The sequence below is a fragment of the Cetorhinus maximus genome, chromosome 10, assembly GCF_964194155.1.
Source record: "Cetorhinus maximus chromosome 10, sCetMax3.hap1.1, whole genome shotgun sequence".
Lineage (NCBI taxonomy): Eukaryota > Metazoa > Chordata > Chondrichthyes > Lamniformes > Cetorhinidae > Cetorhinus > Cetorhinus maximus.
In genome coordinates, this window is record NC_135888.1 from 28,638,980 (window position 1) to 28,657,958 (window position 18,979).

Here is an 18,979-nt window from a genome sequence, read left to right on the forward strand (position 1 = left end):
TTCAGAAATCTGATTGTGTAACCAGCAGGTGAACTCTTCAGAAGTGGACTTAGTGAGTACTGTTTCAAATGATTCAACTCATTACAATTTCTCGCTGAGTCTACATTCGTGGGATTGTGTGGTTTCAGTGCTTTGAGGAATGTAATGGCACTGTGTAGTTTGTTCACTATTTCATAGTAAAGATTATTTTGATATTCTGATGGTGTTTTAACAAATGACAGATGCCCCTATATTCTTGTCATTGCGATCAGCCATTAGGCAAAAGTGTCACGTTTATTCTCTGCAGAGATTCGTTTTGAACTTTTTTTAGCCTCGTAATTCAGGCCAGGTAGCGGGAAACTGTCAAATTAATACAATTTTTTGAGATTTATTGCTTACAAATATTTTGTTGATGCAAAACCAATTGAATGCACATTAAGTAAGTGTAACTGCCCTTGGCACTTTATTTGCTACGAAGGATATGGAAATAAATTTTTGACCGACAAACTTATTATGGATTTGAAGTCAATACAACTTAACCAAACTCTGGCATTTTCAAGTGTTGTTTCACAAAGAGAGAAGTTGCATTTCTGTAGCATCTTTCAATACTTCAAGATGTTGCAAAGCACTTTGCAATCAGTGAATTGCTTTTGAAGTGTAGTTATGGTTGTGATGTGATCTAACACCTCAATGAGGATGCCTGGACTCCTTGTTACCAGGGTATTCCGGCATGTAATCTTGCTGTGGTGATGAACCCCTTGTCTCTTTTTTCAGGAGAATTTTCCTATTGATCTGAGAACTACGTACACAACATAATAGGTGTTAATGTATCTGTCAAAAAGAAACAGGCCCGATTTTATTGTCATGAGGAACATATGTGTCCTTTATATAAGATCACAGGATATTATAGTACTCAACAACATTGCTTTTGTTAACTTTTGCAAGATTTTTAATGTACTCCACAAAATTCTCACAAAGAAGCAGACTTGGCTAAATTTTTTATATATCTGAGAGGTGTAGTCCAGCAATATCCATGCACAGGTAGGTGAAAAATTCATTGACCTTAACTCTTGAATGATACATATTTTGCATCAATCTTTGATGCATTGCCCTCTTCTGGTAATTTTTGAATTGTGTATTCCCATCCAGTACAATACACAAAAGTACTTTCCTTAGTATAGCTCCCCTGAAGGCTGGAACTATACATACTTCAATGACTGATTCCTGTTTCATTCAGAGCTAACATAACTCTACAATGGTTTATAGTCTAGACAGCCACCTGAGACAATGCCAGTACATCACAGAAAACTGATGTACTGATCGTTGTTCACAAATAATGATAAGAAAGAACAGGAATTGCTGGTATCAGTGCATATATGTATATCAAGTGAAAATTTAGATCAAATACCTATATCGAGCTGTGTTTCTCCCAGTGCATCATTGTAACCTACCTGGTGTCACAATAGAATTATGTAGCAAATCAAATGCTTCCCCCTACATGAGGGAAAATAATCTTTAAAATTCTAGGTCTGCATTTAGTACCCTGTACACTTCTTCCTGTCTGGAGAAAGGATCATGCTTCCTTGAATCTTCAGTTCTCTGCCTGAAGGCAGGGCCTTGGCAATTATTTGCTACAACCACTGCGAATTGCAATGATCTTTTACTACAGATAGGGCAAATCACTCTGCAAAACAGAATCAGTAAACTTTATAAATCTATCAATTCTTAGAATGCTTATTTGAGCAGTATTTATTTACCGTGGTGATGTGTGAAGAGGCCATGACATGTTATCTCAACTAATTTCCACCATTGCAGTATAAGACTCCCATTATTATTACAGAATGTGACACCATACATCCTACAACACGATGCAACCCTTGTGCCCCTTTGCCCATCATTATTCGATGTTGGAGATCCTGTTACTTTCCTGCACATCTTTTTAAGGTAGGGATATTAACCCTGATGTTGTGTATTGGACCACCCACAACACTGCTGGTAGACTGCAGGTGCCTTTGGCTAATTTTAATGATTAGCTCATCCACCTTTTGATGGCATTTTCTCCATCAAGAGTCCTATTCTCCACCTACTGCTATTCAGCTGCCATTAAGCTGGTTGGCAATTTCTGGAGGAGGGCTGGTTATTTTAAAGCCACCAGGTAATCAATGTTAACCTGTCACAGGTGGTGTCATCTACTGCCAGGTTTTTAAACATCTGACCTGTCACTAATCTTGTTCACAGTATCATTTCTGTCAATCTTACTCAATTTTGACAAAGACCCCTGAGGTAAGTTTCTCTTCTTGATTATTTTCTCCCACCCTGTTTCTCAGATCCTGTCTTTCTTCATCATAGTCCTCTTTAATCTTCACCTGTCCCAGATAGCTAATCTCAGCTGTCTGGACAGGACTGAGATCTGATACTGGATCAATTGAAGTGTTAAGTTTTTTTGTTGTCTTCTGTTGCACAACATTTTCTTCCTAAAAACAATAACATTTTCATTCTATGAAAATATGAGTATAGCTTTTATATGCAATTCTGTCTGTAACAATGCCACATTTCAACAAGATTAAATATTTATAAGTAAAATATAATTTCCTAAGGGGGAGAATTGTCAGAAGACTTGCCTTCTCAATGGTTGTTTTAAGTTAAAATCATATGTAACTCTTAAGGATTTAGTTCACACTGAGTAGAGAACTCCCGAGTTATGGCATGAACAACCTTTTATTTTTCTTAATGTTTTTATATAGCCTGGTGTCAGTGAAATACTGCCACGCCATTTTGAAAAAGTTCTACCTCCCATGAAGAATTACTTTAAAAAGCAATTGTGTGTTACTAGATGTTGCATTCATTTTGGGATAGAATAAAAGAGGATGGGTACAAACACATTTCAATCCTTAAACTAAGTGGGGATGCAATTGGACATAGACGTAGCATAGGCAATACCTATCAGCCACCTATTATCATGCCACTCAGTATTTAGTTTCATTGGCTTGAACAGGTCTGGATATTGGACATGTGGAATAATGGCTGGCAAAATTCTACCTGGTTTGTGTCCCTGCCCGTGTCCAATTTCACCACCCATATTGCTCTAAGAGTAAACTCGAAATTCAAGTGCAGTTTTATTTGTACCCCAAGACAATTTATGTACATGATGCTGTTATCCTGTGAAGTTTATGTTTTGAATTTCATGAGGCATCACAACTGAGGTCAGACAACAAACAGTAGGAAGTGGAATAGGTCATTCAGGCCTTCACCATTCAATGAGATCACAGTTGATCTGTACCTTAACTCCACCTACATGCCTTGGTTCTCTAAACCATAATAACCTTGCTTAACAAAAATCTATCAAATTCAGTTTGGGGATTTTCAATTGAGCACCAGCTTCAACAGCTTCTTGGGGAGGTGGGCTCCTGGTTTCCATGCCCCTTTGTGTGAAGAAATGCTCTCTGACATCATCCTTAAATTAGCTGGTGCTAATTTGCTGTTCATACCCCCCTTGTTCTGACTGCCTCAGCAGGGGGAATTTCCATTATCAACTTTATTTGATCATCTTAAACACCTGATTTACATCACTCACTCTTCTTTTTTCAAGGAGGATACAAGCCTGTGCAATCTGTTGTCATAATTTAGCCCTTTTAGCCGTGGTATAACTCTGATAAATCTGCATTGCAGCCCGGCTCAAGCCAGGATATCCTTTCTGAAGTGCAGTACCCAGAACTGAATGCAGTACTTTGGATGAGGTCTAATCAGAGCCCTGTACAGCTGTAACATAGCTTCTACCCACTCTACTTATCTACTGTTCTTAGCTTATCACCAAAGTGAATGATCTCTCACTTTCGCACGTTGAACGCCACCTACCCACTCAATTAAACTGCGCATGACCCTTTGCAACTTTCTGCTCTTGTCTGCACTATTTACTGTTCCACCAATAGTGTCATCGTGAAACTTAGGTATATGGTTCTCTATCTCTGAGTGAAAAAGTACTTCTTGATAATGTCTTGTGAATGAGTTTGTAGAGCATTCAACAGTACTTGTGAATTACATCCCCAAAAGTTACGTCCCATTGATGCTCGTAGGTAACATATCTACTAGTGGTTTCAAAAATCCTCTCTGTTCTTTATTCTGTACCTTCAAGGCTACATGTGTATTTATGCATCTATGAATTATTTGTGAGGCATTTGCTATCTCTGTCTATAAAAATTGAGTGAATGTATTTTATGTTGCTGAGGGAATTATTTGCTTTCTGTGTTATGCAAAGAATGAGATGGGACCAGTTCCACTCATTTTTCTGAGGGAAGCTTTGCTTTTGCAAAGTGATTTGTAAAGCTAATAATTAAATCACCGGAATATTCATCTTGCAAATTTATGGTATGTAAAATACATACAAGATGACAACAGAAATAAGAGAGATTTCAGAAATTTGCTGCACAAACCTTCCTAGTGGACAAAGCCTACAGGATTATTTTAACTCTTGACCTAACAGTGGGAAGGAAATGTTGACCTTGCCGTACACAATGGGCCATAATTTGCTGTGGCAGGGCAACCAACGGCGTGTGCCGTTAGTTAGACTTGCCCTTGCATGTTTAGGTTTTTAAATAGTTTTTTCATGGAAAGTTGCTGAGAATGCGAGCAGAAAATGTTGCATCATGGGAAACACAGCGTCGGGCACGTGAATGAACAGGACAAGCAACTGAGTATCTCGGTAATCGATCAGAATAAAAGATTGTGACGTTAACAGTGTAAGGACTGAGAAGGAAGTGTAAATTAAAGTGGGTGAATTCAATGTCAAATCAGATACAGAAAGAGAAATAGAGAGATTGTAGGCACGATTAGATGAAGATACAAGAGAGACAGAAAGGAAATGTCAACATTTTGAACGTGACATTTTAAAAATATCCAGCAATTACAATCTGAAGGAATGAGACTTTCTCTTTTTTTCTCATGGGATGTGAGCCTTGCTGGCCAGGTTGGCATTTGTGCTCATCCCTAATTTCTCTTGAGAAGGTGGCAGTGAGCCGCTGCCTTGAACAGCTACAGTCCATTTGCTGTAGGTACACTGGATTGCATTATCAACCCTGACAATGATGGTTATTAAGTTTCTTTTGAAGTTTTCTTTCTGTTACAATGGGTCAGTGATACCCCTTTCAAATGGGGCACTTAATTGGTAATGGGTTTACAAAAGAGATGTACAATTACTTGCTCACAAAATGGGGAGAGAGTTCATTCTTGGAGCATATTGAAACCAAGAAGATTCGGGAACCTTGGAATGACTATTTCATTGAATTTTCCACCAGTTTTTCAGTGAGTACCTCAGATGAAGTAGTAAGTGAATTATTAACTGCACCTCAGAATTAGAGTCACCTTACACTTGGGATGATTATGACAAAAAGTGACTGAGGATTATGACAAAAGCTTTCAATTTGGTTACATCCAACCAGCCAACACTGTTAAGTTTCTTTCCACTGTGTGTGTTAAACTAGGTTCTCTGTGTACTAAAATGGATGCAGTGCAGGGATGTTAAATGGACAATGAAGAATACAAAGACCTTTTACTCAGGATTGCACAATTCAAGAAACAACAATGGATTAAAGGTAAGACTGATTTCTTTTGCTTTTGTGATTTGTCAATTAGATTTAGCACTTCAACAATACTCTACTCAAACTTTGTGACCACACAGGTGAATGTTCGATAAACATTTGTTCTCAACAGGTCTGACAGCATCTGTGGAGAGAGAAACAGAGTTAACGTTTTGAGTCTGTACGATCCTTCTTCACTAAGTTTGCAAATGTGCTGGCTCCAACTAATCAGCTGCAAACTTTCGGTGTTTAGTCACCCGATCCTTAATTAAAGAGTCTAGTAATTTTCCAACAACAGATGTTGAACTATAATTCCCTGGTTTTCCTCTCCCATGTTTTGTAAATTTGGTATGGGCCATTAGGAGGTGGGCAATATATTGAACTCTCTGAACTCTGTAGCTTTACTCCTTGTCATTATTTCTTCACACTTATGAAAAACCTGATAGCCAATAGTTAGATTTCTCCCAAGGCTATCCAATTTCATATACATTTTTCTCATGTGTGGTTGATGGCCTCAAATGTATTGATTCACTAAAACATAAGCTGCACTCACTCGTCCAACCCCTCACTCAATAAGCTAATAATTACAGTGTGGACTGAATTGTATGAAGGACGATCAGGGTAAAAAGCTAGTACCTAGTAAAAAATTGACCTAGTTTAGGAAATTGGCTGAGCAGAATCAGTCAGCGAATAGGGATAAGGGGCAGGAATCTAACTGGCATCCCAGAAGAATCTGTGTTTATTAATGACATAGATGATGAGATAGAAAGCCGATCCAAATTTGTCAATGACACAAAGGTAGGTGGCGTTGTAAACAGTGTAGATGGAAGGGCAACATTGCAAAGAGATATTGATAGATTAAGTGAATAGACAAAACTGTTGCCAATTAATTTCAGTCAGGGCCTGGGAGAGAGGGGTGTAGACGGTGCGAAACACTGGGGCCCGGGCTCATTGTTATAAACGCTGTTTCTCATTGTCCAGATAGAGCAGCCAGAGATGCAGACCTGAAGGACCAGCTTTAAAAAGATCAGAACCGTCAGGCTGAGAGTTCCGATGTTTTTTTAAAGCCGCTCTGTCAGGTCAGTTTCACAGAATCACAGGATCTCACAGTGCAGAAGAGGCCCTTCAGCCCATCGAGTCTGCACCGACACGTGAGAAGCACCTGACCTACCTGCCTAATCCCATTTACCAGCACTTGGCCCATAGCCTTCACTGACAGTTGCTGCGTTGCTACTTCCAACTTCGGGCAGCTTCATGGTTTCAGATTTATTTTTTTTTTGAAAAGCCCGCCAGTAAACCACAAATCTGCCTGAAGGTCAAAAGCAGTTCCTATCAGCAGCTATTGTCAGGAGAGTGCTCTCAGCTGAATAACTGCATGAAAAATGGCAAGTGAAATCGCTGTAATAATTCTGGAGCTAATTGGATGCTGGAGGGGATGGTGGGGGTTGGGGGCTGAAGAGGATGAAGGTGGGGTGGGGAGATGAGGGGTTGGTGGGGGGGGGTGTGGTGATGGGGGTTGGGGTGGTGGGTGGTTTGGGGTATCACTAACGTTTAGTACCACAAAATTAAATATTTACTCTTCTCAAAATTCTCTTCTGAATTTAAACCAGCATATAAATAGCAGTCTATGTTTTCATTATGCCCTAAAGTAGATAGGCACAATTCTGATGACATGATCCATTGATGTCCCAGAGGCTTGAGAATCTTGGGCCTCATCAAAATAAATGTAAGAAACTAAAAACCAGCAGTGATGCAAAACATGGCCCAGAATTTTGCGATCGCTGGGAGGGTGGCCAACTGACACACTCAAACGCAAGATGGGGCACAATGACATCAGGAGAGCGTCCCAGGTCCCTGCTAATTGCCCATCCATCTATGGTGAGCGGGGAGGTTCAAACCAACCTCATGTTGGCGGACAAACTGCACTCACATCCGGGGATCCTCTCAGGGTGCTCTTGGTGATGGCAGTAGCTCCTCCACCCCTCTTCCAGTGACTGTGGTATCTGAGGAGACCGCAATGGCTGAGGAGTGACCAGCCATGGTGCTGGATTCTCCCGGCCATACAGGGCCTACAGATGGACAACTAGCAGAGTTACTAGGCGCCTCATCCATCTCTCACACTGGCAGTGACCTGCTGAGGTCACTGCCAGTGTGTGGGCTTGCAGCTCTGAAGAAACCCCAGAAACCCCTGATTGTGTTCCTGGAGCTACCTCTCCATGAGAGCTGCCACTCTCTCTATGGGAGAGGCTGTGCATTCTGAGCTCTGAGCCAACACAGTGCTCTCACTCTGATTGGACTCCTCCAACACAGACCATGGCACACAGACCCTCAAGAATCTCTGCCAGATCTTCCCGCGCCTCCCACTGGACATCCAGCATCTGCTGCCTGATGGATGACTCCGGAGTCTCATCATCTGCCTCGGGCTCAGCCTCATCCTGGAATCCAACAATCCTCCAACTACTAGCGCCCTAGGGACTCTCTGCCTTCCACCAGCTCCTCAGGCGAGTGTGATGTGCCTTCACTGTGCACTCCTACCTGCTCCGACATGCATATGCCCAGTGATGTGCCTGTATCTGCACTGGTGCAAAGTGCAGAGGAATGATGTGACGTGGGTGCATCTGGAAGCTCGTCATCCTCCGATGTCAAGGAAGGGCCCTCGGGGTCCTTTGGGGGTCATGGACATGTACCATCTGAGGGAGGAAACAAAAATGTCACTATCAAATATCATAACAAAGTCAGAGTGCACGTAGTCTGGTTGCTACTCAGAATGGACATCTGGTTGAGCAAAGACTTCTGATTGGATGAGCAACAAGGATAAGTGGATTTCACATGTCAGTCTTACAACCACTACACTACATCTCTCATACATTCCACCAATCTCTTCCCTGTCCACTGCGCTCTCACCCTCATCCGACACCCCTGCCTCTCCGTGACCAATGGACCTGGCTCCACACAAAACATTTCCAGGGCTCGCTCCTCCGCCTGGCTTAGAATAAGAAGGTTGGGTATTCCACCACCTGTCCGTCCTCGCTCCTGCGCATTGTGACTCCTCCTGTAAGGACAAAAATACTTTCATTAGTCCCCCTCAACATGTCAGGACATTTCAGCCTCCCCCTACCCGTCACTTGCCCGGCACATTGTCACGCGTCACGCTGACACACATGCCAGCCATGGCCTATCAAGCACATGATTATGCGCCACATTGGGCTCTGCATGTCACATCCATGAGTACCAACAAGTGCTGCCACCCACAAGACATGTATCTTTGGTTCCAACTCGAATCAATACTCACCCTGGCAGAGCACAAAAGGTCATTGAACCTTTTCTGACACTGGATGCATGGTCTGTGAATGACATCATGGCCGCTGACCAGGCCTGCCACCTCCATCCAGGCCTTCTTCGTCACGTGAGGTGGCCCCCCTCTTGCTATCCCGCGGAAGCAGGATGTCGTGACGGTTACTCCCTGCTTCCAGCAAGACCTTAAGGCACTCATCCGAAAAACAGGGGGCAGACTGGCTCCGGGATTTCCATCATGCCTGGCATGGGCTCTGGGCAATGGTGACATTCCGGAGACAGTAGCTGCAATCTCAGTCAAGCAAAGTGTCAAAAAATGTGTGTTCTACAGCAGCTCCCAGAGGCACTGAGCGCAGACTTCCAGCCTTCAGGGAGTTCTTTTTTAAACCCCCATCTGTGCCCTTTTTGGCCCCAGTGCCCCCCTTCTTCCCGCCCCTGCTGGCAGCACTGAGACTCTCTCAGCGTGCGTCTCATGCTGGCCAGCAGTTAATTGACCAGCCAGTGTGAAATCGCTGTCGGAAGCTGATTGTGCCTAGGAGCAGGTTCAACACCCGCTTCCGGTCCTGCTGATCACGCCCGCCCAACGTGCTAAAAGCTTAGGCCATGGTGTTGGTGTGGCCAATTATATCACTCTTCCAAAGCCTGGGAATGAAATCCTGATTTATCACTAGGAGGTTGTTTAAAGAAACATTTTACAAACCTCTACTCCATCCTACCATCCTAGGTTCACCCCAGATAGGCAGTAAATTCACAGCGTGCAACACAATTTGCATGACACCTTCTGGGGGAAGGGGAAACAACCCAGTTCTTGAGTTAAGGTCCTACTGAATTTTTTGTAGCATGTATTATTCTCTGAAAAAGTCAGATCAAAAATTCAACCAACATTTTTTCTAATCTGCTGGTACATGTCTGGTTGATGAATCCTGGGGATAGTGCCATTAGTGTAAAAGGGGCAGATACCATTTATGATATATTGTGGGTTGGTGCCAGTGAAGTCAGAATGGTAATTTGATTAGCTACAGAGTTGAATTATTTTGTAAATGTCGTGATTTCTTTGTAGCCACTTTCCTAACATCAGTTGATTGCTCTGTGATTCATTATCCTTAGATGATCAGCATTGGGCCTCCGATTTCACCATTGCTACAGTCACTCTGCCTATTGCATGCAGGCATAATGAAAGAAAGGCAAAAGCCACATTTATACAGCACCTTTCATGATATCTCCAATTGCTTATACAGCCAATTCAAAACTTCTGAGTTGTAGTCACTGGTATCATGTAGGTAATGTTATCAAATGGCAGAGCAGGCTTGAGGGGCTGAATGGCTTACTCCTCCTAAAGCATATGTTCGTGTGCCATTCTGGATGGATGTGATAAGCTGGGCTAGGTGGCCTTTGTCACCCATAATTATCTCTCGAAAAGAGGGTGGAATCATGGCTGGAATTCTGTTTGTGTTGTTGCTAATGGAAATTTACTGTGACTGGGCTTTGTGGGGTGAGCTTGCCAGGACAGGAGTGCATTAATGAGCTCTCGAGCACACAGTGAAAATGACGAATGGAACATCGTCATTTGGTAAGAGGCGGAACAAGACCCACACTCTGCCGGCGATGTGGGTCTAAAGCATTTCACCTTCAGAAATCGACCTGCGGTAAATGTGCCTACCCTGCCAAGAGAAAGAGGAAGTAAAGCTGGAGTGCTAAGGCCAAAAGGAGAAACACAACTGGTCCAGGCCGCATGAGGCATCTGAAGGTGGTATATCGCCGATTCAGGAATGGATTCCGCGAAGGGACCACCCGGTAGCCCAGACGTTCCACAATGGCTTCCTCCAGCACGGCATAAACTACCAGTATATCTACACAACAAATAAAGCAATGGCTTGGAAAGTTTTTTTTAAAAATGAGCTCATAGTGAATCAGTAACCTGTTTTACACTGGACATAATTCTCAAGCGTCTTTTCTATTGACTTCAATTTTGTCTTTTTGTATGCTTACCTATTATCCCACCCTATCTTGGTGCTTTTATGAGTTTTTTGAGGTATTGAAATGTCGTAATGAAGTTGTGTTGCACTGTAGACATTGAAAATATATTGTAGCGAGAGAGAGCAATCACCAGAGGCGGCACACTTGCTAATCAAGAAAACACAGATACGATTGTGAACCACTCAGTCTTTGTCCTCTGGCCTCTTTAAAGTTGTGTTACAAAGAAAAACCTGTGGGCTTCAATGCTTCTCGTTGACAATGAAGACCTATGTTGTTCAATCATTCCATTAGAGAAGTGTGAGGTGATTCATTTTAGTAGGAAGAACATGAAGAGACAATACAAAATAAGGAGTAGAATTCTTAAGGAAGTGCAGGAGCAGAGGGATCTGGGCGTATATGTGTATACATCATTGAAGGTAGCAGGACAGATGGAGAGAGCAGTTAATAAAGCATACAGTATTCTGGACTTTTTAATAGGCATAGAGTACAAGAGCAAGGAGGTTATGCTGAGCTTATATAAGACACTAGTTAGACCTCAGCTAGAGTATTGTGTACGGTTCTGGATGCCATGCTATTGGAGGGATGTGAACGCATTGGAGAGAGGGCAGAAGGGGTTTACAAGAATGGTTCCTCGGATGAGAAACTTCGGTTATGAAGATAGATTGAAGAGGTTGGGATTGTCCTCTTTGGAGAGGAGAAGGCCAAGAGGAGATTTGAGAGAGGTGTTCAAAATCATTAGGTGGCTGGATAGAGTAGATAGGGAGAAACTGTTCCCGCTCGTAAAAGGATCGAGAATGAGAGAGCACAGATTTAAAGTGATTTGCAAAAGATGCAAATGTGATGTGAGGAAAAACTTTTTCACGCAGCGAGTGGTTCGAGTCTGGAATGCACTGCCTGGAAGTTGGTGGAGGCAGGTTCAATTGAGGCATTCAGGAGGGTGCTAGATGATTATGTGCAAGGGTATGGGGAAAAGGCAGGAGAACGACACTAAGTCATAATGCTCATTTAGGGAGCCGGTGAAGACATAATGGGCTGAATGGCCTCCTTCTGTGCCATAACAATTCTGTGATTCTGTGATGTGACTTGGGGAGCAGAGTTTTTGATTATATGGGACCTTGTATCAACAGCATTTGGCTGGTTTACTACAGCTATTAAAACATATGTGGGGTCTTGAGCTTTGCACAGCTTTCTATCCCCTTGGCAGAGTGTAAAACATAGAGGACGGTATAATGGCCAGGATATATAGCAGTATTGAGCAATTCCGAATAATTAAGTTATGTACAACCCACCCCAATCAGATTCATAACAATGAAAATAATCTGATATGCCTCATGAGATTTAAACATGCATAAAATTATACAATATATTAATGAAACTTGAGACTTTTTTGAAAACCAAATCATGTTATCCTTCATGTCCTTTAAACTGTTTTCAAACAATCAATTGTTGTTGAAAGGTAAGTAAAATGTACAACACTAGTCCAGTGTTGAGCTGGGTTTGACTGGTGGTAAGCCAACACCAGTTTTAATGTTTTGAGAAAGTGGATGGCTATTGCCCCAGGTACAGGAGAGGAGCTCTGTCTGTAAATACAGAGCTGTCAGTGAAGGTCTCTTCAAACATATGATTCACAGCCAGTCAGTGTAACAAGCTTTGCCGACTGCAAATCAAACTGTCAGGCTCAGAGATTGGTAACACAGTACAATGGACACTGATGATGGTTCTGTGGTAGCACTCTCATTCCTGGGTCAGAAGGTTCATTCACATCAGGACTTGAACACTTAATCTAGACTAACACTTCAGTGCAATATTCACAGAATTGATGCATTCTCTGAGGTACATGAGATAGTAAACCAAGGCCCGGAGAATCAGATTGAAATGTTTCAGCCTGGAATAATTTCAGATCATTGGACCATTATGTAAAGTAATTTACAGTCCAACTGAATCCAATGTAAACCTCTTCTGCTTCAGTTATCTCCTGACAAACTCTAATCCTTATAAAATAGAGCAATAAGGTTGTAGATGGATCGATTCTCTTTGCCCTAATAATAATCAGTTACAAATTGAAAGTGGTGAACCTTGTCTTCTGATCCGACAAGTGGTGGAGTAATTCTGATATGTTTGATCCAGCCAGTCTGTTATTCTGACATAAAGAAACTTACTTCCTCAGCAAAGTGCACCTTTGGGAAGCCATGAGTAAACACCATTAAGGCCCCTGATTGAACGCTGTGTCAAGACCTGCATGGTTGTCAGCTTGGCAGGCTACACAGCGCGATAAACTGCTTTCGGCAATACTGGTGCTTTCAGAAAGGGACACTGCAAGGTAAAGTGGCTCAAGGCCTCGTGCTGGTGACATCATGGTGGCTTCCCAGCCGCTTGGTTCACACTCCGAGTTATAATCTGGCTTTGCATTTATCTTCAGTGATTTCATGGTGGCACTTTCCTTGGCCTGCTGAGCAGGATAACCAACGTATTCAGTAGTTTATTTCTCATGCGCTATAGCCGCACGTGCTTTGCTTGGAATAGACCTCGAAGACTGAGGTCGAACAATCAAAGCATGGCACACCTCAGTGTCCCAGCTCTTACGAGCTTCACTTCATGCAATTCATTAATCATTGCTGTTTGATCATTCTGCACTTTGTATTTGAAAGTTTGGCAGAAGACACATAGGGCAGAATTTTCTGCTCGTCGGGTGGGCGCGTGCCCAACCCGAGCAAGTGTAAAATGACACGCGATGACGCCAGGTGAGTGTCCCGACATCACTCGCGCAATAGTTCGGTCAGCTGGAAGTTGGCAACACACCACCGACAATGAAAAAGCCATTAACAATCTAATTGAATGAAATTTTTCACTACTGTCCAACCTTGCGGTTGGCAGGCAGGCAAAAAGGCCAAGCGGGCTTTGCATTTTTTTGCGAAACCTCATCCATGGGCGGGATGAGGTTTCAATCCGTCATTTAAAAAAAAATCAAAAGTTTTCATATTAATTTCTAACATGTCCCTGCTCACGTGACAGAGTCACATGAGGGGACATGTTTTTTTTAAATCTTAAAATGCTTTTCTTTAAATTTTTTATATCTTCATCTCTCTGTGCTGGCTCTCCCCACCCCCGCCCCCCCCCCGCACCCCCGCCACACAGGCAGCGCTGTGCGCCGAGGCAAGCATTTCACGTTGGGCTGGCCTTAATTGGCTCGCCAGCGTGAAATCGCGGCCCGGTCCTGATCGCGGTCAGCTTCCTGAGCGCTCCCGCCCACCCCCACCAAGCCTGCCCGATGAGGGCAAAATTCTACCCATTTAAACGGAGCAAGTTGATAAAAGTGACATAATAACATAGGAGCAGCAGTCGACCATATGGCCCATCAAGCCTGCTCCACCATTCAATCTATCATTGCTGATCTTCAGCTTCAACACCTGCTCTCCACCCTTGATTCCCTGAGACAACAAAAGTCTGCCTATCCCGGCCGTGAATATATTTAATGATGGAGCATCCACAACTCTCTGGGGTAGAGAATTCCAAAGATTCACCACCCTCTGAGTGAAGAAATTTCTTCTCATCTCCGTTCTAAATATCAGCCCCTTATCCTGAGCCTGTGGCCCTCGTGTTTTCGATTCCCCAGCCGGGGAAAACAACGGTGTTTACCCTGTCAAGCCCCTTCAGAATCTTGTATGTTTCAATAAGATCACCTCTCGTTCTTCTAAACTCCAAAGAATATAAACCCAATTTACTCAGCCTCTCACCGTAGGACAACTCTCTCATCCCCAGCACCAACCTAGCAAACCTATGGCGTACTGCCTCTAATGCAAGTATTCAACTCATTATGTCACAAAATGTTTCACCTCAAAACCAAGAGTAAGGGCCAAGGTTCTTAGGCCTTTATACATGTGTGGAGCACCTTGTACATTGCTCATCCCTGATCCCAGCAATGTTGCTGCAGGGGCAACTCTTCACCAAGGGCAGAATTTTGCCGTCGGCGAGCAGAAGCCGGGGTTCGCTCGCCGACACGTAAAATGAGGCGGGATGACGTCGGGCGGAACCCCCGATGTCATCCCGCCCCATTTAAATTTTCAGGAAGGCGGGGGCGCAGCAAAATCAGCTGCGGACCCGCCGACCTGTCAATGGCCAATTTAGGCCATTGACAGGATCATTTAAACAATTAAACGACCTGCCCGTCCAACCTTAAGGCGCCCGTCCAACCTTAAGGTTGGCGGGTCAGCCAGGAGCCCCGGCGGCAAATAGAGAAAACATGAAACCTCATCCACCGGCGGGATGAAGATTCATGCAGGATGTTAAAAATTTTAATAAAGTTAATCTGTAAATTATGAACATGTCCCAACTCATGTGATATTGTCACATGAGGGAGACATGTTAGGGAATTTTTTTTTTCTATTTTTAATATTGTTCAAAGTGGAAGCGATCTCCCTGAGGCAGCACTTAGCCTTAGGGAGATGTGCGCTCTTCGTGCACACGTGCAAAAGAGCGCACTCTCGCTTTTAGGGAACCCCCCTGCCCGCACAGGAAGCACATAGCGCTTCCCATCGGACATCATGCTGGGTGGGCCTTAATTGGCCTGCCCACTTAAAATGGCGGCGGAGCCCGCTTCGCTGGCGGGATTCGGCTCCCCGCCCGCCGGAGATTGGGTCGGGCCCACCTGCCCGACAGGCAGAAAATTCTGCCCCAAGTGGGAGGAAGTAAAAATTGCAGGTGTCATGCCCAGTGAAGGCATGTCCTATTCCATAACTTCAAACCTGGCCTGTGTTCCTGTGGAAGCTTCTGGAACCATCCTTTATAGTTTGAACTGGACACTCCCAAGGTGGCTAAGATGGCTGTCAAAGAGTCAAGTGGCCATTGCGAATTCAAGACAGCATCTCTCAAGTTTCTGGAAAGCTCTTAATTGAGGGTAGGCAACTTACCTTGAATGGATATGCCTAGACCTTTGTGGAATTCACACCTACCATTGTTCGAAGTTTACTTAAAGCACATAATTAATAGACTTTTAGACTCCTCATCTCCAAGATCAATGCTTCACAAATAGACCTGAAGAGACCATTTATCCACCATTTATCTGCTATTGTGTAGTGATGTCTTTGGATTCACTGGGATTGTTTAACCAGAATGGTTTGTATCAGTCATGTGATCAAAACCGGCTGGAGATAATGAGCTTTGATCTAAAGGTACAGAAAATATCTGGGCAGTCTTCAGAAGGACACAGCAAGCAACAGTTGCAAAAGGCTGTGTCATATTTGCCTTTTCAGAACCGGGAGGCTGTAAAGTCCTAAAAAGCCTCCCAGCCTGATTCCAAAACTCCAAGTCCATCTGTAAAGAAATTTGACTGCCCGATATAAAAGTCACAAGTGCTTAGCTTGGCAACCTGCTGAAAATTTTTCTCTTTGAGGAAACCCTGCACCAATCTAGATATATGACTTCAATTATTTGACCCTACCTGAACTACAATCAGGATGGAAAAAGATTTCTTGCTCTACCCGGTCTGCAAATGACTGATTTCCTACAACAAGCCAAATATGTGAATTGTTAAATTTTCTTTTTGGTTTACCACTTGTAAAAGTGCACTACCTTCTTTAATTGTATCTTTCTTGAGTATGCAATGTGTGAATGATGTAGTGTTCAGCCTCAGGGCTAGTGTATGAATAAATAATCTTCTTTATTTTTAAACTCATGAAAGTCTGCTGCTGTTCACTTAAATTGACCACACACTAAAGGGAGGCTTAGAAACACATCTTTCTAAAACAACCACACCGATTGCGGACAGTAAGGGAAGGGAATTGGGTGTTTCAGTTTATTTTTCCTCCCCTGTCCATAACACAGGCAAGGGTTGCTTTCATACATGATTCACTTCTGAGTAATGGAGGTCATGTGGATGCGGAGTAAATTGATCGAGAAACAGGGAGATATGCAGAAAGTGGAGAGAAATTAAGCAGTGCAGTAATGGTACTTACCTCATGAATCCAGCCCTTTTCGCCTCCTGATACCTGTCAGGATTCATGGGGCAAGGGAATCTTGGCCTCCATGAATTAAAAGTAAGAATTCAGTTAAAGAGGAGGCACCTGTTTAAAAGAATTTATCGACTGACCTGTCTCCTGAGAGTTGGTTGGTCACTCGCGCTGCACCCCCACCCCTGGCTCCAACTCTTCCAGTTGAAACTGGAAGTAGGGCGGTTGTAGTCAGGTTTGAGTATTTAAAATATTTTACCTTCCCACCTGCCTCTAATCCCCCCCATCCTTGGTGTTAATATGAGCCTGCCCAACCCCCTCACTGAGAATCTAAAGGATAAAAGATTACTGTTGCAATTTGCCATTATTAACAGAAAGTATGCCCCGACGGAGCAGCTAGATGAACCTTTAATTTTTCTAAGATGAGAAAACAGTATTGGGCTGCACCAATCTTTTCACATTAAACAGAGAGTTTGTGCTTTCTGTTGTATTTAGAAATTGTATAAATCGTTTGAGAACCCACATCAATCTCTCTCTGTGTGGAATGTTCTGCTGGCTAGAATCATTCCCTGCGTTGGGCCCAAAGAGCATCTTCAGTCTTTTGCATTGTTATTTAATTTTTAAAAAGTATACATTTTAACGCAGCTCCATAGTCCCCATCGCCTGTCATCAATAAAGCTTTGAAATACAAACAGAGGAAACGGAAACTATTTATTTCTGTCAGCTCGACAACACATGAGCGGCATGAGTCATTTCCCTCCCTAGTAATTTAGTTCCCTGAAGCACTGTCTGTATGATTGGTGTGCCTTGTGGTTTGGTTTCAGTTTTCCCATCTGGTCATATTTATATCTGAGCCCCTTTTTAAGTTTGTGCAACTTTGATCTGCCAGTTTCTTCAGAACACCACTGCTTGTGTATTCTGTTCTGTGAGGAGGTGTAGGGAAGCGTGTTACATTCACTGTATCTCCTCTCCATCCCTGTGACAGTAGATAACACTAAAAATGTCTTTGTTTCGAACTCGGGAAAAACTTCATTCCCTGCACCTCCCTGCTGTGCAGTGATGGGCTTGCCTCCTTTGTGGCATTTCAGTCCTGGAATTGTGCCAGAGAGGGTGTGTGTAAATGTGTGCATTAGACTGGAGCCATCCTACCCTCCCTCTCTGTTACACTGCACACAGCACACCTGCAGGGCCAGGAGAGCACCCACGAGGTGAATGTTCCTAATGAGAAGACAACTACTTCAACCACGACTGAACTCCAAACCAAGCTGAAAACTGGATCTTATGTGCAATCAACCTTAAGAGGCAAGTGTAAGACTAACGACCATTTTAGTTTCTTTAAGAGCAGGGTAACTCTGCTATTTGTCTGCGACCTATCTTTCGGGCACTTTCCCTGAAGTCCTGTACGTGGGCTTTACCACTATTTGTAAAGCTACATTTAATTTAACATTGTGGGATCGTGCATGTTTGCAACAAATCTGATTACTGATGAGACAGAGATTGGGGAAGCAACACAGACTGTTCAGCTCTTTGCCAGTAAGCCAGTTGTTTTCAGTTCTACCAAAGGAAACCCACATGAATACAATGGGTTGGCACTGCAGTTCTGGGTCGTGAGTGTGCATGTGGCCTTAGAAACTGACAGTTCTGACTGCTGGGGGGAGCCCTTCACTGCTTGGTTACTGCTTTGTATTTTGTGTGGTTACTAAGCTACCTTCCTCTTCGAGTTGTACAATACAGCTTGCTGGATATTCTGAGGCCCTTAACCCTGTTATTTCTGGCTGCAGATATGGTGAGTTCCTCATTCATCTGGCCAAGTTTCATTCTATTTTAAAATGTGCGTATGTGAGTCCAAAATGGAGCTCACTGGTTTAAAACTGCCTAAAAGTAATGTTGTCTCCTTCCAATTGTTAGCAATGACTTTCAGCTTTAGAACAAAGAATAACTAATTTTCTTTCCTCCTCTACTCAGCTAACATCAGGAAAAGTTGTTCAGTTGTAAAACTACCGTTTACATATTATATCTTTCATCTGATTAGACTGTCTCTAATTCTGACATAGCACTCCTGGTAATGTTATTGTCACAACTTTGGGTATCCAGTATGTCCAATCCAGTAACAGTATTCCCCATCATCCTGATTATACAGGGCCACCATGTAAGCTGGTTAGTTATACTGATGAATAATTTTGATTTACAAAGCACAGGAGGTGTCACATT

At 43.1% G+C, this 18,979-nt stretch overlaps 1 protein-coding gene and 1 pseudogene across 1 annotated transcript in view; both read left to right on the forward strand.

The window, feature by feature from the left end:
- The window catches only part of akna (AT-hook transcription factor), a 201,691-nt gene that overhangs the window by 21,427 nt on the left and 161,285 nt on the right, over positions 1–18,979 (forward strand). Inside the window, exon 2 of the mRNA XM_078550276.1 lies at positions 5,457–5,567. The gene's annotated coding sequence lies outside the window, so the exon portion shown is untranslated. The remainder of the gene's footprint in view (positions 1–5,456; positions 5,568–18,979) is intronic.
- Positions 10,392–10,683, forward strand: LOC144685217 (large ribosomal subunit protein eL37-like; annotated as a pseudogene).